Source organism: Lathyrus oleraceus, chromosome 2 (assembly GCF_024323335.1).
Source record: "Lathyrus oleraceus cultivar Zhongwan6 chromosome 2, CAAS_Psat_ZW6_1.0, whole genome shotgun sequence".
In the NCBI taxonomy this organism is placed as follows: domain Eukaryota; kingdom Viridiplantae; phylum Streptophyta; class Magnoliopsida; order Fabales; family Fabaceae; genus Lathyrus; species Lathyrus oleraceus.
This window is the reverse complement of record NC_066580.1, coordinates 415,606,444-415,613,130: the sequence shown is the minus strand read 5'-3', so window position 1 is coordinate 415,613,130 and position 6,687 is coordinate 415,606,444.

The window sequence follows — 6,687 nt, the reverse complement described above, 5'->3', positions numbered from 1 at the left end:
TTGACTAAAGTCTTGTGGTGTGATGTGAAAAATTTGCTGTGCATTTTTAGTATGATAGGTATGACTAGACTCTAAATTGTATATCTTTAGCAGTAGATCATTAACCCTGGTGAGCTTTGAGCCTTATATGGATAACATACAAAAATCCATCTCTTTCTTTCTTGTGTGATTCACTCATGTCTGTTGGTCTCTAGAACTTGAATTGACTCTTGTTAATATTGTTGTTTACTTGTGCTCAATGATATGATAAATGCAATTTTCTTTTCTTTTGTTTTTTTAGCCAGTTAGCCAAAAATCCAACCCTAAAATAATTGCATCCCTTGTTTGAAACTCCCTTGAGCCTATTATCCTTTTTTTATTTAACACTCATTACAAGTCGAGAAGTGAAAAACAATGTTATCACCCTATTCAAAAGGTTGAAAGAGTCTTGTTTGGAGTTGTGTGGGGTTGAATAATTATGTTTGTAATATTTCAGAAGTTGGCAGAAAAAGAAAAAAAAGGAATGAAAAAATAGAAGGATAAGAGGAAGAAAAAATAGAAGGATAAGAGGAAGAAAAAAAAAGGGAATTATGTTTCTAATATTTCAATACATGTCAATACATACTCCTTCAAAAAAAAAAGAATAAAAAAAGGAAGGAGAAGAGAAAACAATTGCTATAGAGTTGTTCAAGTGAATGAAATATTTTGTAAATTCAACTCCCGCAGTTTCTTTCAAGTCTCTTTTATCTCTTTGAATTTTAGCCTAGTACCCCTTAGGATTTATCTCACACTTACCTTGGCCACGTTACAACCAAATAAAAGTCCTTTTGATCTTTGTGTGCATGTATTTCAACTGTGGATGTTAGAGTCCTTTCAAGCTCATGGTAGTACTAAGTTTCATGTTGTGCTTTGAGTGTAAACAGTTAATCTAAACACTTGAGAGTTGAGTGAATTATATCCTGTGAGGATCTTATTAATGTTGATGTACTTTTTGGTAATCTATTTTTCTATCTGCTTTGAATGTCACAAAAAATTGCTTAATAACACCATATTCTTGAAGCTTAGACTTATAATTATGCTTATACATTGTATCTTGAAAACTTTTGGAAGTGAATGTTGTGTTTCTTTCCTTTTGTTTTGAAATTATAATTTTGCTCGGAGTGCAAAAGTTCAAGTGTGGGAGAATTTGATCAGTGCATTTTGATGCACATTCTTATATAACTATACTTAGGCATTTCTATAATTTATTCTACTATTTTTACTATTTTAGTGTGTTTTTATATTTAAGTTTATTTTTGGCTTTATTTTATTTTCGTACTTTATTTTCAGCATAAATAATTATTTGATACCTTGTCACTATTCAGATCATAACTTGGGCTATAGGACTCGGATTGATGCGTTCTAATATACGTTGGAAAGCTAAGAGAAAGAAATACAAGTTTCATGTTGAAGTGAAAAGCATATTCGGAATGAAGAATGGTCGAATAATTCATTGAAGTTCTAGACTTAATTAAAATAGTTAGTTTGAGCCGGTTTTTGTAATTTTCGGTCGGATCCCATAAGGGTCCGAATTTCCCTTTTATTATATTAGGTCTTCCACTGCTACATGAATCATAATTCTGAATTTTGATGAGACAATATTGCTTAGAAGATTTCATGGAGAGCTAATTCCTAAAGAGCTGATCTGTTGTATTCGAATTCCACTTTGAGGTTTTTAATAATTTAAGTTTAATTTCGATTTCTTTTCAATTCTTCCTATAAACTCGTTTGCTTAATTCGATTGTTTCTTATAGGATAGAGTTGATTAAATTTGATTATTTGTATGATCCTTAACTATAATCACGTTAGCGTAGCTTTTTCGTTATCGTGTTTGATTAAGTCGCGTTTGCTTAATTCGCGTCTGCTTAAATCCATTTGCTTAATTCGGAAATTAGGAACATACATCATATAATACCAATTTGCGCTTGTCAGTGGGTATTGTAATCGAATGGGATTGAATCCTCTAGGGAATTGAAAATCAGAAAATACAAAAAAAATGTGGACCACTTGATCTTACTCATTAATTGAGGTGACAAATCAAGTTGTCACAAGTGCGCTTTCCATCATAGTTACTAGTCAATGCGTAACACAAGTGGTATTTACAAGCAACGCACGAGATTAAAACAATTTGAAAAGGATCAATGGCTCTGAACCATGCTAACACGTCATCGGCGCTAAACCTCCGGTCACCTTCTCAAGCAAACCTCGCAGGACTGGTTCAGTCATCACCATCACATAAATGAAAAAGGAGGACATGATCTGAAAGAAAAAATGGTGTAGAGCATGAATCTGACCTCAATTTTAACTAACTCCAAATATATAGAAAGATGTGAGGAGTTGAAATTTAAGGTGTGTCAACTGAGTTGCTTCGATTTGACCTCAAAGCAACTCAATCTTCTTGCCTACATTGGTAGGACTTCAGACAACCAAAGATCCAAGAGAATTGATGAGAATTGAGTGAGAATCAAAGAGAAGAAAATTTCTGGAAAATACCTTCAATACTGTGCAGAAACTTCTCTTCCTTGCTTCAATTCTTGTTTGATCTTGCTCCAATGACTTGTAGAAGTGGATTAGTAATGGAAAGAAGCTTTGGATCCTGGAGTTTTTGAATCTCCAAACAGTGTGATTCAAACTCAATTTTCAAGTGAAAATTATCAGGTTTTCCTTTAAATTATGAGGGTTTAAAGAGAGGGGGCAAAGCTGGCGCGCAAGAATCCTCTCAAATGAGCTCAGAGGGTCCATATTTATAGCAATTGGGAGTGTTATTTGCACACTTGAATTTTCTTCCAAATTTGGCAATGTCATGCACAAGCTTGCATGGGCGTGTACATGCCCATGAAGAAATCAAATTAGGTCCAAATGCATCTAAAATGAGGTTGGAATGAAGCTTGAATGGCAAGACAATGTTATGTGATCATTTGAACTTTGATTTCCACCAATGATGCAAACCTGTTAAAACCATGCGCTACCCTAGCAAACTTGGTCCAAAATTAATGAATTAGGACTCTTTGGAAAGCTTAGATCAAGTGGAACAACTCTTAAGTTTAACACTTTTCCATTTGGAACTTGGATCAAGGTGAAATTTGAGGTGGATGTTTGGAAATTTTAACATGTTGAAAATTTTTCTAAGTGTCAAGTCATATATCTCAATGTTCCACCTTTGTAAACATTTTATGTGAGCTCCAAATGAGAAACGTGTCTCTATCAAAGTTGTATATATTTCAAATACCTTAAAAATGGTCACCAATTTTACATCATTTGGATTTAGAATGAGAGAGTTATGCATTTTTGAAGTTGAGGAAAATCACTTGTTCAATGGTATTGGTCCAAAATGACCTATAATGTATCCTCATATCACATGCTCATAAAAGTTGATTTAGCTTTCTCTCTAAACATCAAAGTTGAAGTAGATATATTTATTTATATTGTGAAACTTGGAAATCGTTCATATCATAAAAATTGAGCAAGTTATGGTCTTGGGAAGTTGACTTTCAAATTAGGGTTTAGACAAAATGACCTATAATGTTTCAACATAGAAAATGACTTTCCAAGAAAAATTAGCTCTAGAACTCAACATGAAAGTTGTTTGAAATGTCATTTAAAGTAACGTTTCTCTTGTAATCATTTTCATATGGTGAAAATTGTAGGAGATAGGGTCTAGGGAGACCCAGCTTTGATCAGATGAATCCATCTGGCCAACCACCATCAACCAACTTGCTAACATGAAATTCTCTTGACTTTTTAGACTCATGGTAGATCATATATGCATAAGATGATGAATTTTGAGATGTCCCTTGAGAAGTTTGATCAATTTATGAGGAAGCTTGTTGAAGAAGTTACTCAAGATACCCAGACAAACTAGGGTTTCCAAGGCAAACCAACTCCAAATTCTTGAAGGATACTTGATTAAAATAACATATAAATATCATTGGGACTCATATATGATGATTAGAGACATTATGGATCAATCCTTGGGTGTGCTCTTAGCAATGAGGGTCTTAAGCCCTAGATGTGAACATGATTGACCAATGGGGACCATGCCCTACCTACAAAAGAGTTAGGCAAATACAAAGACATATTTTTGGTATTTTGGTTAGTAAAATGATAAATATACAAGCATGATACAATCACATGGTGCTTGGTGATCTCTCCCAAAACAAAACCAATGAAAGAGGGGTAAGGAGGATGTTAAGGTATGATCCCAATGCTAATGCATATGATGAGATTGCATGAGGGATCTTAGGGTCAAAATATGGGGTCTTACAAGGTGAATGGGAGACGAATCAACCCGGTTTTATACCATATAGAGATTACGCGAGGAGGATTTCAACTTTCTTTATAAAGGTTGAGTTTCATCATATCCCTCAAGATGAACACCAGATGGCAGATGCTCTTGCAACGTTAACTTCGATGATTATGGTGAAATTTTAGAATGAAGTTCCTAATCTGACTGTGATGCGTCTGATAGGCCAACTCATGTATTCGCTGTTGAAGAGGTCAAAGATGAAAATTCGTGGAATTTTGATATTAAGTGTTTCCTCCAAAGTCAGATTTACCCGCCTAGGGCATCTTTGAAAGAAAAAAAAGACTTTAAGGAGATTAGCCAGAATTTTCTACCTGAATGGTGATGTACTTTATAAGAGAAACTTCGATATGATTTTGCTCAGATGCGTGGATAGACACGAAGCAGACCTGTTAATGACTGAAGTCCATGAAGGTTCCTTTGCTATTCATTCCAATGTACATGCTATGGCTAAGAAGATGTTGAGATTAGGTTACTATTGGCTGAAAATGGAATCTGACTATTGCAAGTTTGTGAAGAAATGCCACAAGTGTCAAATTTATACAGATAAGATTCATGTTCCTTCGACAGTATTGAATGTCATTTCCTCTCCATGGCCTTTTTCCATGTGGGGCATCGACATGATTGGCATGATTGAGCCTAAAGCTTCGAACATACATCGTTTCATTCTGGTGGCCATTGACTACTTCACAAAGTGGGTTGAAGCGACATTGTATGTAAATGTAACCAAGAAATTTGTGGTAAGGTTTATAAGGAATCAGATTATATGCCCGTTATGGTGTGCCGAGTAAGATCAGTATTGATAATGGATCTAACTTGAACAATAATATGGTGGAAGCTCTTTGCAAAGACTTCAAGATCGCACATCATAATTATTCTTCCTACAGACCTAAGATGAATGGGGCTATTGAAGCTGCAAACAAGAACATCAAGAAGATCATTCAGAAGATGGTTGTGACATATAAATATTGGCATAAGATACTCCCATTTGCTTTGAATGGGTACCGTGCATCCGTCCACACTTCAACAGGGGAAACCCCTTTCTCTCTTGTTTATGGAATGGAAGTTGTGCTCCCCATAGAAGTTGAGATCCCATCATTGTGTGTCTTGATGGGAGCCAAGTTGACAGAAGCTGAATGGTGTCAGACCAGATATGACCAGCTGAACTTAATTGAAGAGAAGAGGTTGACTGCCATGTGTCATGGTCAGTTATACCAGTAGAGAATGAAGAAGGCATTTGATAAGAAGGTCTAGCCTCGTGTGTTTAGAGAAGGTGACCTTGTGCTTAAGAAGAATCTATCTTTCAAACCAGATGCTAGGGGCAAATGGACTCCTAATTATGAATGCACATATGTTATTAAGAGAGCCTTTTCGGGAGGTGCTTTGATTCTTACAACTATGGATGATGAAGAGTTCACTCATCCTGTGACTGTTTATGCATTCAAGAAATACTTCGCATAAAAAAGAAAAGAACAACTCACTAAGTTGAAAAACCGAAAGGGAGACTTGGGCAAAAATGAGCGTCTTGGTGGATTGAAAACCCGAAAGGGAGATCCAGCCAAAAGTTAGAGACATAAAACAGAAAACTCATCCTGATAGATTGAGTACCCCACCTTGGGGAAATCTATGCAAAAAAATAGGGATTATGGCAAGTAACTGCAGTCGGTTGATCCCCCGGTCATTGAAGTAGTTTTGAGCAGGTCATTCGGTTTTGATTCGCCATTCTCAACCAAAGCCAATAGCACAGTGGATATTGAAGTTGGTAGGAGGAGATTAGTGGTAATTGTATTCAATGTAGCCCCTTTCCATGTAAATTATCATTTTAAACTATTGTAAAGATCTATGGAGTCTTGTCATTTATAGACTACCATTTTATTGAATAAAGTTGAGCTTTTTGTCCAATTGTTTCTACTCTTATTTATTTTTCAGCTAAATAAAATTGAATTTTATGATGATAATTTTGAAATAAATTAAATAATAAAAATCATTTTTCTTAAATAATGAAAGAAATTACTTTAAAAGGAAATCAATTACAATAAGGAATATCAACGACAATCTAAAAACAGGTAAGTCCTAAAGTGCGAAGCATTGTTGGTCTTCCCCAAGCAGTTGGGTTTGGTAACCTTTTCCTCCCCAACAGTAGTCAGGTATCCCAAGCAGAGTTTGTGGGTCACCTCCCTAGTTGAGTTGTAGACTCAACAGTTTTCCTGGACCCCGTACAGAGTATTATCTCCTGTAGTCCCCAGTGGAATTCATTTTTGATTCCCGATAGTGTTGATTCAGAGCAGTGTTTGATTTGGTCCCCTACGAGGTTATCTCCCATTTGATATGGTGTTGATCTAAAATTCCCCGTAGAGGTGACAAGT